At 37.6% G+C, this 12,152-nt stretch overlaps 1 protein-coding gene across 1 annotated transcript in view; it reads right to left on the reverse strand.

Moving 5' to 3' along the window:
• The window catches only part of LOC125454115 (low-density lipoprotein receptor-related protein 1-like), a 1,886,982-nt gene that overhangs the window by 23,286 nt on the left and 1,851,544 nt on the right, over nucleotides 1-12,152 (reverse strand). The gene's annotated exons all lie outside the window — the stretch shown is intronic.

A 12,152-nucleotide genomic window follows, 5' to 3' on the forward strand; every position in this document is an offset into this window, starting at 1 on the left:
TGACTTTAATTTTAACCAATAGCTTTTCCCATGTTTCCGTTAAGATTGACATAATTGCAACGACCTTGGATTGACTCAGGAATCAACCTCTCTTTGATTAGCTTGGTGACTTAGTTCTACCTTAAATCCTTTCCTTGTCTCCAGTCTTAACACTTACACTGCATCTGTCCCCTCTGATTTTTTTTGTTGTTTCTTATCTCAGTTTCATAGAATCCCTCCAATATTCTTTACTGTATTGGTTAGCAGTTTGGAGATTTATTTTCCATGTAGTGGTTCTAAATAGATGAAAAGAACTTTCCATTATTTCATGGTTTCAGTCTGAGTCACAACAATTCCAGGGTTTCTTCATTCCTTCAAACTTCTATAATCTCAAGTCTGTCTAAGACTTATACCACTCTAATATGACTGCTTCGGAATCTCTTGTGTGCTTCTGAATAAAATTAAAAAGAAGTATATATCTTCCACTTTTAGATGTTCTCTTTTATCCTCCCTGAAATTTTTAAAATAAAAAAAGTTACTGACATGCTCTGTAATCTTTTAAGGTTTCTGATCTTGTCATTTTCTGAAGCTGCCAATGTGCTATTCGCATCTTTTGATTTGATTTGATTTGATTTGATTTATTATTGTCACATGTATCAAGATACAGTGAAAAGTATTTTTTTGCATGCCATCCAGACAAATCAAACTGTACATAAGTGCATCAGAGTAATAGAGCAGAATGCAGAATATAATGTTACAGCTAGAGAGAAGGCACAGAGATTTAAATCTAATACAAGAGATGTTCATTCCTAAGTCTGATAACAGCAGGGATGAAGCTGTTCTTGAATCTGTTAGTATGTGTTTTCAAATTTTTGTACTTACCTATCACCCTTTTCAACAAAAACTTAAGTTCATTAAATGACTATTGTCCAAGAAATCCAATTCTATCTCTCAAAAGTTGTTCAAAGCCAAACTCTGCACAAAACAACCACTGTATCTGGAATGCATGCCTGAAAATATTTACCTGGGTTTTGCTGGGTACTGGGTCTGAATCCTCATCTGCATAATATCAACAAACTACAAAGGTCAAATTGACCTCCTGGCTCAGTTTGCCAGTCAGGGATCAAGAAAATCACCAATGTCTTGGTGGAAAATATGTTGGTCTGACAATGCTGTAAGGTATTGAGGGAAAACTGCTGTATGTTGTTAATATCACTGGTCTAATAATAATCCAGATGCTCTCGGGCCATAAATTCCAATCCCAGCATGGCAATTATTGGAATTAAAACTTTCAAGCCAGAAATCTGAAGTTTGAAAGGTAGGTTGACCATGAATTGACTCCTGTGGAAACATATCTGACTCAGCAATGCCGCTCAGGGAAGGGGATCCATTGTCCTTACTCTGCCTGGTTTACATGGGACTTCAGCTCTGCAGCAATGTGGTCAATTCTTTAAATCTTTTGAAATGCCCAGGCATAGGAAATGACAATGGCAAACGCTGCAAGTCCTCTTTACCAACATCTGGGTGTTTATGGTAAAATTGGGAGAGACGTCTTATTGACTAGTCAAGTATCAGCCGGACATCGTCATACTCATGATGTTATCCCTTACACATAACATCCCCAACACCATCATCACCCTTGCTGCATATATCCTGTCACACCAGCAGGACAAACTCATAAGAAGTGGCAGCACAGTGGTCTACAGTCAAGTCTTTCATACTGAATTCAGACGGCATAAAGTTTTGTGGCATCAGTCTAGACGAAATGTAATGCTCATTACCATCTAATGATAATGTTCAGCTGATAAAATCAATGCTCCTCCTTGTTGAATAGTAAATGGAAGAAGAATTGAGGGTGGTAAGAATACAAATGTTACTCTGGTTGGACAACCTCAATTCGTAGCACCATTAATTATTAAATTAGCTAAGTCTGGGTGGGGAATTTCAATATCCACCACCAAAAGTGGCACTGTAGCCTTATTACTGATTGAGCCAGTTGAGTCTTAAGTGGCAGAGTTGTTAGCCTGGATCTGCAACTAGTGGTGAGCAACAGAGAGAAAAAATAATAATTTGACCTTACCCTATCAATCTTGCTGTCACTACCACATCTGCCCAAGAAAGCATTGGTGGGACTGACCACACTGTCCTTATAGAAACAAAGTTCCATCTTCATATTGTAGATACCCTTCCTGATCATTTCTAACTCTGCCACTGTACTTACTTGTATAAATTTTGAACAGATATAACAATTCAGAAATAGGTATTCATAAAGTGGTCTGGGCCACCAGCAGCAGCAAAACTGCATTCAACCACAATCTGTAACTTCATCACAGTATATTCCCCATTCTAGTATAACAATCAAATTGGGTAACCAACCCTAGCTTAATGAATAGTACAGGAGGGCATGCCAGGAGCAGTATGAGGCATACACTAGCAGAAAGCCATCACCAAACATATCTTCCCCTCACAACACACACACCCCAACCCCCCACTGCCCCCGTCAGCATTTTGCAGGGATCGTTCCTTCTGGAATAACCTAGTCCATTCATTAACCACTAACACCACTCTCGTCTTCCCACAGTACCTGCCCATGTAACCACAGAAGGTGCAACACCTATTCCTTTACCTCTCGCTTCACTTCAGCTCTGATGAAGAGTCATCTTGACTCGAAATGTTATCTTGCTCTCTCTCTCTCCATAGATGTTGTCTGACCCACTGTCATCTCCAGAATTTGTTGTTTTCAGTACAGTTTCAGCATCTACAGTATTTTGTTCCTACACCTAAACATCTGGTGTCAATCAGATGAAGCTGCAAAATAGCACTATTTGAATTCCAAGTAGCAAAAGCAGCACGCAACTGATAGAATGAAGAGAACACACAACCAACGGATCAGTCATGAATGGTGGTTATCAATTAAGTAACTGGAGGCTCAAAAAATATCCTGTCCTCAAATAATGGGGAATGCCAGTGCAGTGTGAAAGAGAAAGCTGAAGAATTTGCATCCATCTGGAAGTGTCAAGTGGAAGATCCACCTCAGCCTGCTCCTGACATTCACAACTTCACAGGTTTTTAGCTAACTCAAATCATTTTAACTGATATGGGAGAAGCAATTGTGTTGTCCAAAGGTTATGGCTAGAACAACATTCCAGCCTTGTGACACTGAAGACTTGTGCTCCAGAACTAGTCACAGCCCTAGTCCCAGTATACTTCAACACTGGCTTTTACCTGGTATACAAAAAGCAAGACAAAATGCAACTCAGTTAACTCTTAACATATTCTCTCAGTCACATTCCTCATTAAAGTGCTGCAGGGATTTTGTAATACTTTGATGGAATACTCTCCACTTGCCTGGGAGTATGCAGTCAAATCATCAGAAAATAGGCTCAACATCACGAAGGACAAAGCAGTCCACGTGACTGGCACCGAATCTAACACCCTTAATATTCACTCCCTCCACTGCTATTGCATAGTGGTAGCAATGTATGATATTTATAAAGTGTACTGCAATATCCCATTAAGGGTGTTTTGATAGGACCTGCCAAACTTGCGAATTCTAGTTCCTAGATGGACAAAAGTAGCAGATGCATGGGAGGAACACCATAATTTGCAAATGCCCCCTTCAAAACAGTTTGGATGGCAATACAATGTTAGCATTCATTTCAGTGGGGGTGGCACAGTGGCTCAGTGGTTAGCATTGCTGACTTACAACGCCAGGAGCCAAGGTTCGATTCCACCCTTGTCTGTGTGGAGTTTGAACATTCTCCTCAATGTTGCATGGGTTTCCTCTCACAGTCCAAAGATGTGCAGGCTAGGTGGATTGGCCATGCTAAATTGCCCATAGTGTTCGGGGATGTGTAGATTAGGTGGGTTATAGGGGAATGAGTCCGGTTGGGGTGTCTGAGAGTTTTTGGGATGAAGGGTCTAGTCCCACACTGTGGGGATTCTATGATAATACAAGAGCAGGGATGTGCTGCTGAGGCTGTATAATGTCAGAATGAATTCAAAATAATGTGAGCAGTTTTGGGCCCCAAAGCTAAAGAAGGATGTGCTGGCATCAGATGGAACCCAGAGAAGGTTGACAAGAATGACCCTAGGAATGATGGACTTATCATACGAACAGCAAATGAGGACTCTTGGGTTTGTACTCAACGTGGTTTAGAAGGATGACAAGTGATCTTATAGAGTACTGACAGGCCTAGATACATTGGAAGTCGAGGAGATGCTTCCATTAGTAGATGAGTTTAGGACCCAGAGTAAAGATCAGCCCTTTAGAACTGAGATGGGGAGGAATTTCTTCAGCCAGAGGGTCATTGCCGTAGAAGACTGTGAGGTCAAGTCATTGAGAATATTTAAGACAAAGATCGATAAATTTCAAAGGACAGGGCAAGTTGGAATGCTGACACATCTGTGCAAACAAAATTTCAGCACTTCATTAACATGTCATAGAGGCTTAAGATGACAACTTTTTTGTTTGACTTGAATATAATTCTGTTCATCAAATCCAATAAATCACGTAAAAGAAATCTGATTAATTTCAGATATTCTAACCCATTAATGTGGTGTGTTCCTGTGTAATATTATCACAACTGATAAAAGAAGAATTTTATATTGAAATGTGCCTGATAGATACATTTAGATAACCTTTATATGCTTTTTCCTTGTTAAAGTATACCGCACCTATGGTTGTTTTATATTTTACTGATTTACATATCGTTCTTTTTTCTGCATATCATTGATTTTTAGCTTTAGACAGAATGCATTTAAACAAGTAAGAAATTGAAGAGCAATGGCTTTATACAAAAATTCCAAAATTCCAAAGTGAGTGTTCTTCATTGGCTGTAAAGTGCTTTGAGACATCAGGTGGTCATTAATGGAGTTATATGAACAGAAATCCTTTTTATTTCTTTTCTTTGTAAACTTGTAGAATGAGGGAGGTTGCATTATAAATAGGTTATTACCAAATTGTATCACTCAATAGTGATGCCACACTTCAAGGAATCTTAAAGTAAAGAACGGACAGTGTTCAGTAGAAGCAGCCAAAAGTTAGAAGATGAAACAGTATACTCAAGTACATAGAAATATAAATGATCCTGATAGAAATAAAACAGAAATAAGCCTCTGAGAGCATTATCCAATTCCTAAGGTGCAGACTTTTCCAGTCACAATCTATATTAGTGATGCAATCATTTGAGCCAACACCATATCCATGAAAAATCATGTTACGTCTGTTACAACGATCAAGAATGATAGCCAATTGGCATTTAGCACGATTTAATGCATTATCTCTATCTTTCTTTGTTTTCAGTAACTTTCCTTCTCTTCTGTTTTCTTTTTGTAATTGTCTTTCTCTTTCCAGTCCATCGGATTTGTGAAAACCTTTTTGTCAACATGAGACTGTCCTTGCCAATGATTGAAGAGAATCAATTGCAGCATTTGTAGTGGCAATGAATATTCTTTGTATTATTTAACACCATTATTTAAATGAAAGCTTTCACTCATAATAAAATTGTTGGAATAATTATATGGTTTTATTATCGTTTTAAACTATGGCCTATTCTTCAGCAAGAAAAACAATTGAAACATAAAGAATACAAAATGGCAATCTGCCCTTGAACTCTTAATCATAGAATCCTTACAGTGTGGAAACAGGTCCCTTGGCCCAACAAGTCACACCAATCCTCATAACATCCCACCCAGACTCATCCCTCTATAACTCACCTAATCTACACATTCCTGGACACGATGGGCAAATTAACATGGCCAATCCACCTAGCTTGCACATCTTTGGACTATGGGAGAAAAGCCATGCAGATACGGGGAGAATGTGCAAACTCTACACAGTCAGTTGCCCAAGGGAGGAATTGAACCTGGGTTCCTGGTGCTGTGAGGTAGCAGTGCTAACCACTGATCTGCCCTAAAATCAACAACAGATTCATGGTCACCATTAGACTTTTAATTCCAGATATTTAAAGAATTCAAATTCTATCATCTGCAGTGGCAGGATTTGAACCCATGTCCCCAGAACATTTCCCAGGTCTCTGGATTAACAGATAATACTACTAGGCCATCCTCTATTAACTATAGGTAAGCTTATATTTTTGATGAAGCTTAAAACATTCTATTCTTATACTCCATGCAGGAATCTGTCATCTCTGCTCAGCTTGACTTGCAAGCGACTTATCCTTCATGCTCTTTTAGTAGAATTGTTAATTGTTCAGTTTTCCTGACGAGGTGCCAAATTAAGGCCCTATATAAGGTTTCAGTTGCACAACTGGAAGAAAAGCAAAGATAGATAGTCTGAGAACCTAACTAGCATTTCTCCTTCACCAAGATATTATTGACCGATAACCATTTAACTGGCATTTATGGGATCTTGGATACATATTGGCAGTAATGTTGGCAACATAACAATAATAACTGAACGTAGAAAGTAATTCATCGGCTGAGGTTGCGTGGAAAGTCTCCTGATGACATAAAAGGTACTTTTTAATGAAAATGTCTTTCTTAAAACTGCAGCAAAAAATATGTTTATGATTGAACATAAACCTGTATAATTTGGAAATTAACCATAAAAGGCTCCAGTACAGGGAAATACAACAAAATAATAAACAAAAGTAATTCATAGGCAACAAACATTCAATGTAGGTAAATATTGAATTGAGTACAAAAATCTACAATATGATAAGAAATTATCTGAAAATAAAATAGAATATAACTATATAATAACTACAACAACTGAACTTCTGTTTGTTTGTATTTGATTGAAATAATTTGATATTGAAAGACATTCAACAGACAGAATTAAATAACTTGCGATTTTTATGCGATATGTAGAGTATATTGTTCATTAGTTCAATTATTTATGTTAAAACATTTATTTTGAGAGCTTATCCAGTGAATTCTCAACCCTACAGAAATAATGTGGATGTGCCAGTGTGGGACTATAGTAGACAAAGCCAGAAATCACATGTCACCAGGTTATCGCCCAACAGGTTTATCTAAAATCACGAGCTTTCGGAGTGTGAGAGGGAGCAGAGAGAGTATGTTGCTCCTTCATCAGCATGAAGTCAGCTGACAAAGGAGCAGTGCTTCAAAAGCTTGTGATTTCAGATAAAACTGTTGGACTGTAACCTGTTGTCATGTGACTTCTGACTAAAAAAAAGGAGAAACATATAGAATTATACAGAATTAGAAGAATTTAAAATAAATCTTCATTTGATAGCATAAACTTGAATATTACTGAAAGGAGACACATTTTTGTGGTGAACTAAGAACAGCAAGAGACTCTGGGATCCGTGTTGGGACTCCTAACACTTGAGGTGTATATAACTGACTAAGACTTGAATGTAGGAGGGTTGATCGATAATTTCAAGGATACTACTAACATTGATGAGGTGGTAAACTGTGGGAAGGATGACTGTTTGTGTGAAATTTTCACATTCTCCCTATGTGTGCATGGGTTTTGTCTGGGCACTCCAGTCTCCTTCCACAGCCCAAAGATGTGAAGTTTAGGTGGATAGTCCATTGTGTCCAGGTATGTGCAGTCTAGAAGGGTGAGGTGTGGGAAATACATGGTGACAGAGATTGGATAGTGGGGTGTTTCTGGATGGGATGCTCCTCAGAGTGTTGGTGTGGACCAACTGGCCTAGTCCCACATTATAGAGAATCTGTGATTCTATCATAGCCTTACACCATTGGAATATAGGCAAGTTGGTCAGATGAGCTGATCAATGGCAAATGGAATTCAATCTGGATAAATATGCAGTAATGCACTGAGGTAGCACAAAAAAGCAAGGAAATAAATAAGCAGCAATGGGGCCCTGCAAAGCCCCAAGGATAAAAGGGGCCTTGGTACGCATGGCCATTGATCCCTTAGAGTGGCAGGAAGGGCAGATAAAGTAGTTAAGAAGGCATATGAGACCAAGTATACATGTCGATGATGCTGGGACTGTATAAAACGCTTGTTAGGCCACAGCTAGAGCATTGTGTGCAGTTCTTGAATCCACATTATAGGAGGGAAGGAAGTTTGGATAGAGTAGGTTGTCTTCCTTGGAGCTGAGAAGATTGAGGCGGGATCTGATTGAGATGTATAAAATTCAGAGCAACATAGTTAGGGTAGATAGGAAGGAACTTTTCCCCTAGGTGGAGGAATCAAAGACCAGAGACCAAACAACATTAGGGGTTGCAGGTTCAGATGTTCTGTGAAGAAAAAAAAAAATATCCAGGGGGTGGGAGTCTGGAACTCACTGCCTATCAGGGTGATAGAGACAGAAATATTGAGACTTATTTAGGTCATGCCAAGGTATGTAAGGCTATGGGCCAAGTTCTGGCAAAAAAAGTGCTTGGAATAGCTCGGCACTTGTTTTGACTGATGCAGATTTCATGGGCTGAAGGGCCTTTTCTGTGCAGTAGACCTCTATGACTATGATTATATTTTGTGGAAGCTTTTCATCTTGCCTTCATGAGGAATACTAGTGTAAGCAGAAATCAATACTTCTATTATTACGAGGAGAGAAGGCTTATTGTAGAGATGTTGCCATGGAGAATACACCAGTTAATTATGACTGTCAGTCCTAACAGCTGGGGGCTCATATTAAACAACATACCCCTTCATCTATTTGCACCATGCAAAGTCCTGGCATTATCCAAGCAGTTCATCCTTGCTAAACTCATGTTGGCAGCTCTGGTATTAGATCAGATTCCACAAATGGGAAAAAAATTACATGGATAAACAATTTAAAATTTAAACTTGCATGAACTGGATGCTACACATACTAATGCACGGGAATATGCTCCTTGCAGACAGAAAACAAAATGTACACATACTGCACTGGTTAGACATCCACACTATAGGAGGCAGCTAGTTACTGGTTTAATTGTCAGATCAATATCTTTCCCAATCAGTCAACCTGCTTGGTTTAGACTTAAAACAAAGCTTGGCCGTTAACTATCAGTCTTCATTAACTTGTGCTTTCTCCGTGGCACTGCCTCTGACCATTTGGTGTCCACTTATAAACAATTCAGCATCTGCTACCTCTTACAGCTGAAGTAGTCATTTTCTCTCACGTTGCTCCTCTGACTTGGTTTTATGAGTGTAAGATGAAAAGCTTCCAAGAGGTTTACTTTTTCAGCAAACCTCAACTTTAAATTGTCTTATGTTGGGTGCTGAATATTTAAATGAGTGCAAAGATAAAGAAAATAATCATGAAATCATTACAAGTTGATAACTGTTTCGAACTTACTTCAAAAAATGTATAAGCATTGTTTTAAAATTTTCATCCTATTCTATCCAAATCAGTCTTAATCTTGCTTTCCTCCAAATGAAAAGTGAGATAATTAAAATAAAATGTTGGCACAAAACATTTGCAGCTTCAAAAATACAACATAAAGTGCTTAGATGTGTAATACAAACAGTTGCACTTATTCTTACAAGTAACATGTTTGTTTCATTTAGAATCAGTCTCAATTTTCATTAGTCATTCAGTATGCTCCTCCTGTCACATCATTGATTATTAGGAACCATGTTTTAGGAGCATGAGTCAAGGACTAGTTGCTGTGATTGCATTGATTCTCTTCATCTCTACTGAAAGCTCTTTTCTCCAACTTCCCAACTGAGATCAGAATGTACAATGGGCATGAACTCATTTTTACCTCTGGCCATAACAATATATATCCATGACCAACATACTTTAGTTTTAGATGTTCCTAAAAGATGATTTCCATTTCTAAATTAATGCTGCTACCAATTGTATTCTGACTTCACCAAAAACAATGTAAAACCACAGAAATGCATTCCTACAAGTAATGGTAGGGCCTTGGGAAGAGTTGTAGAACAGAGTGACCTAGGGATTCAGGATATTATTCTTTGAAATTTGCATCACAGATAGACAGGGTGCTTAAGAAGGCATTTAGCACATTTGCCTTCATTGCTCAGACCTTCGTGTGTAGGAGTTGTGATGTTATGTTGAGGTTGTACACGATCTTGGAGAGGCCTCTTCTGGAGTATTGTGTGAAGTTCCGGTTGCCCAGTTAAAGGAAGGAAATAATTAAACTGGAGAAGATTCAGAAAAGATTTAGCAGGATACTGCCAGAAATGGAGGGTTTGAGTTCTAAACGTAGGCTGGATACCTTGCAATGTTTTTCAATGGAGCATGGAAGGTTGAAGGGTGACCTAATAGATGTTTATAAAATTATGAGGGGCATAGATAAAGTGAAGAACAAAGATCTTTCCTCCATGGTGGGGGAGTTCAAAACTAGGAGGCATATTGTTAAGGTGAGAGGAGAAAATTTTAAAAAAGTCATGGGGGCTTTTTTTTTACATAGAGAATGGTTCATGTGTGGACTCAACTGCCAGAGGAAGTGATAGATGCAAATACAGTTTCAGCATTTAAAAGACATTTGGATAGGTACATAAATAGGAAAGTTTCAGATGGACACTAGCCAAATGCAGGCATGTGGGACTTGTCTCATTTGGGAACATGATCAGTGTGGCTTAGTTGGACTAAAGGATTTGTTTCTAGGCTGTATAATTCTATGACTGTATAAATTGAAACAAATAAAAATGATGGTTGTTAATGATCAAACTCTTCTACACAAATGCTGAGTTAACCCTCAATGAAGGGGAAGCTTTTGCAAAAATTGAAGCTGGTTGTGCATACATTACTTTGCACATACATCTCTTTTCCTGTGTTGGTACTGAAGCAATGTATTCCACCATCCACTGTACCTAAAGAAGACATAATTAGAGGTGTTGCTATATGTCAGCATTAATTCTGCTGCCAGCAACTCCATATATAAAGGGAGCATTGATCCATTGAACTTACACCTTCTGAATATGAAATCCAAACCCATTCAGTTACAGCCATATAACTCATCACTTCCTTTCATTTAACATATGTTTTATTGCCTTGTCTAGTAGAGATTTTAATATTCTTTGGCATTGACTAGTAATACGAGCTTGCATTTAAGTCCTTTACATCTGCAATTTTGCCTGAATGATGTACTCAAAATCACAGAAAAGGGATGTAGTCATTAATTTATTGTTCTAAGTATTGTAAAAGCAACAATGATCACAGAGAGGAAAAAAACATGAAATGGTGACAAAAGCTTTATCAAAAAACACAGTCTGGCTTCAAAGTAATCACTGTTCTTGGGCAATTGCTTTAAAAGCATTATAAATTTGAAGCTATGCAAAATGCAAAGATAAACTAGGAATAACTAATTTTCATGCTTTGATACTATTGTGAATGACATCGGGGTAAAATGATGAGACCCAATATACCATTTCTCAAGCTCTGGGTGAATATAGTTGTTGCCATTAAAATATTAATGAGAAAAGGTGGTGAGCCATATGAACTAATAAAAGTTTCAACAAATTAGATAGAATCGCAGATGATTTTAAAATTTGAGTTTCATAAAATTAATAATTATTTAAATACATTCCAAAGGAATTCAGACAGCTTACAGCTACTCAAAATGTGGTATTCTTGCTTTAGCTAATAATTGAGATAACTGCTAAATATTAGAGTTTTAATAACAAATAATTAATAAAGACAAAGGAAATCCAAACAAAGCTGAGATACGTATCTTTTCCACAGATGAGATGGGGTTAACATTCAATATTCTGAGTTATGCAAACTCCAGAGATTTAATTTTTTATTTTAATATTTAACATGGCATAAAATAGAAAGATGTAGATGAAAAGAGATGAAATGAAAAAAGGATAAATAGCACCAGCTGTGAATTATATTAATATATAGTTACATTTCAAATCAAAAGAAAGGATTAAGATGCTACAAAATACATTTGCCAGATCTCATTTCAAGCAAGGTAGGTATTTCTAATCCCCAATCATAGTTTGGAGATTTATTAGTGGCTCTGAAAGAGCATAGATGCAAGAAACCAAAATTATTCTAGCTACCAGAATCTAATATTTTCAGAAGGGATTACATACGTGGGCTGGAGCTCTGTGTGGAGGCTTCACTGTGATCCAATTTTACATTTTCATGCGCATGAAAAGATTGTTAAGGTTGATGCTAGCAAATTATTCACTATGACGTAAAGCTCAAACAGCAGAAGATAGAAGTAAACATTTAGAAACTTTGGAAAAGAGAGAAGTTAGTAATGAAGATGACTGAAATGAACAACATGAACTGATTCAAGTGGCACAGGTA

This window comes from Stegostoma tigrinum, chromosome 7 (genome assembly GCF_030684315.1).
Source record: "Stegostoma tigrinum isolate sSteTig4 chromosome 7, sSteTig4.hap1, whole genome shotgun sequence".
NCBI lineage: Eukaryota > Metazoa > Chordata > Chondrichthyes > Orectolobiformes > Stegostomatidae > Stegostoma > Stegostoma tigrinum.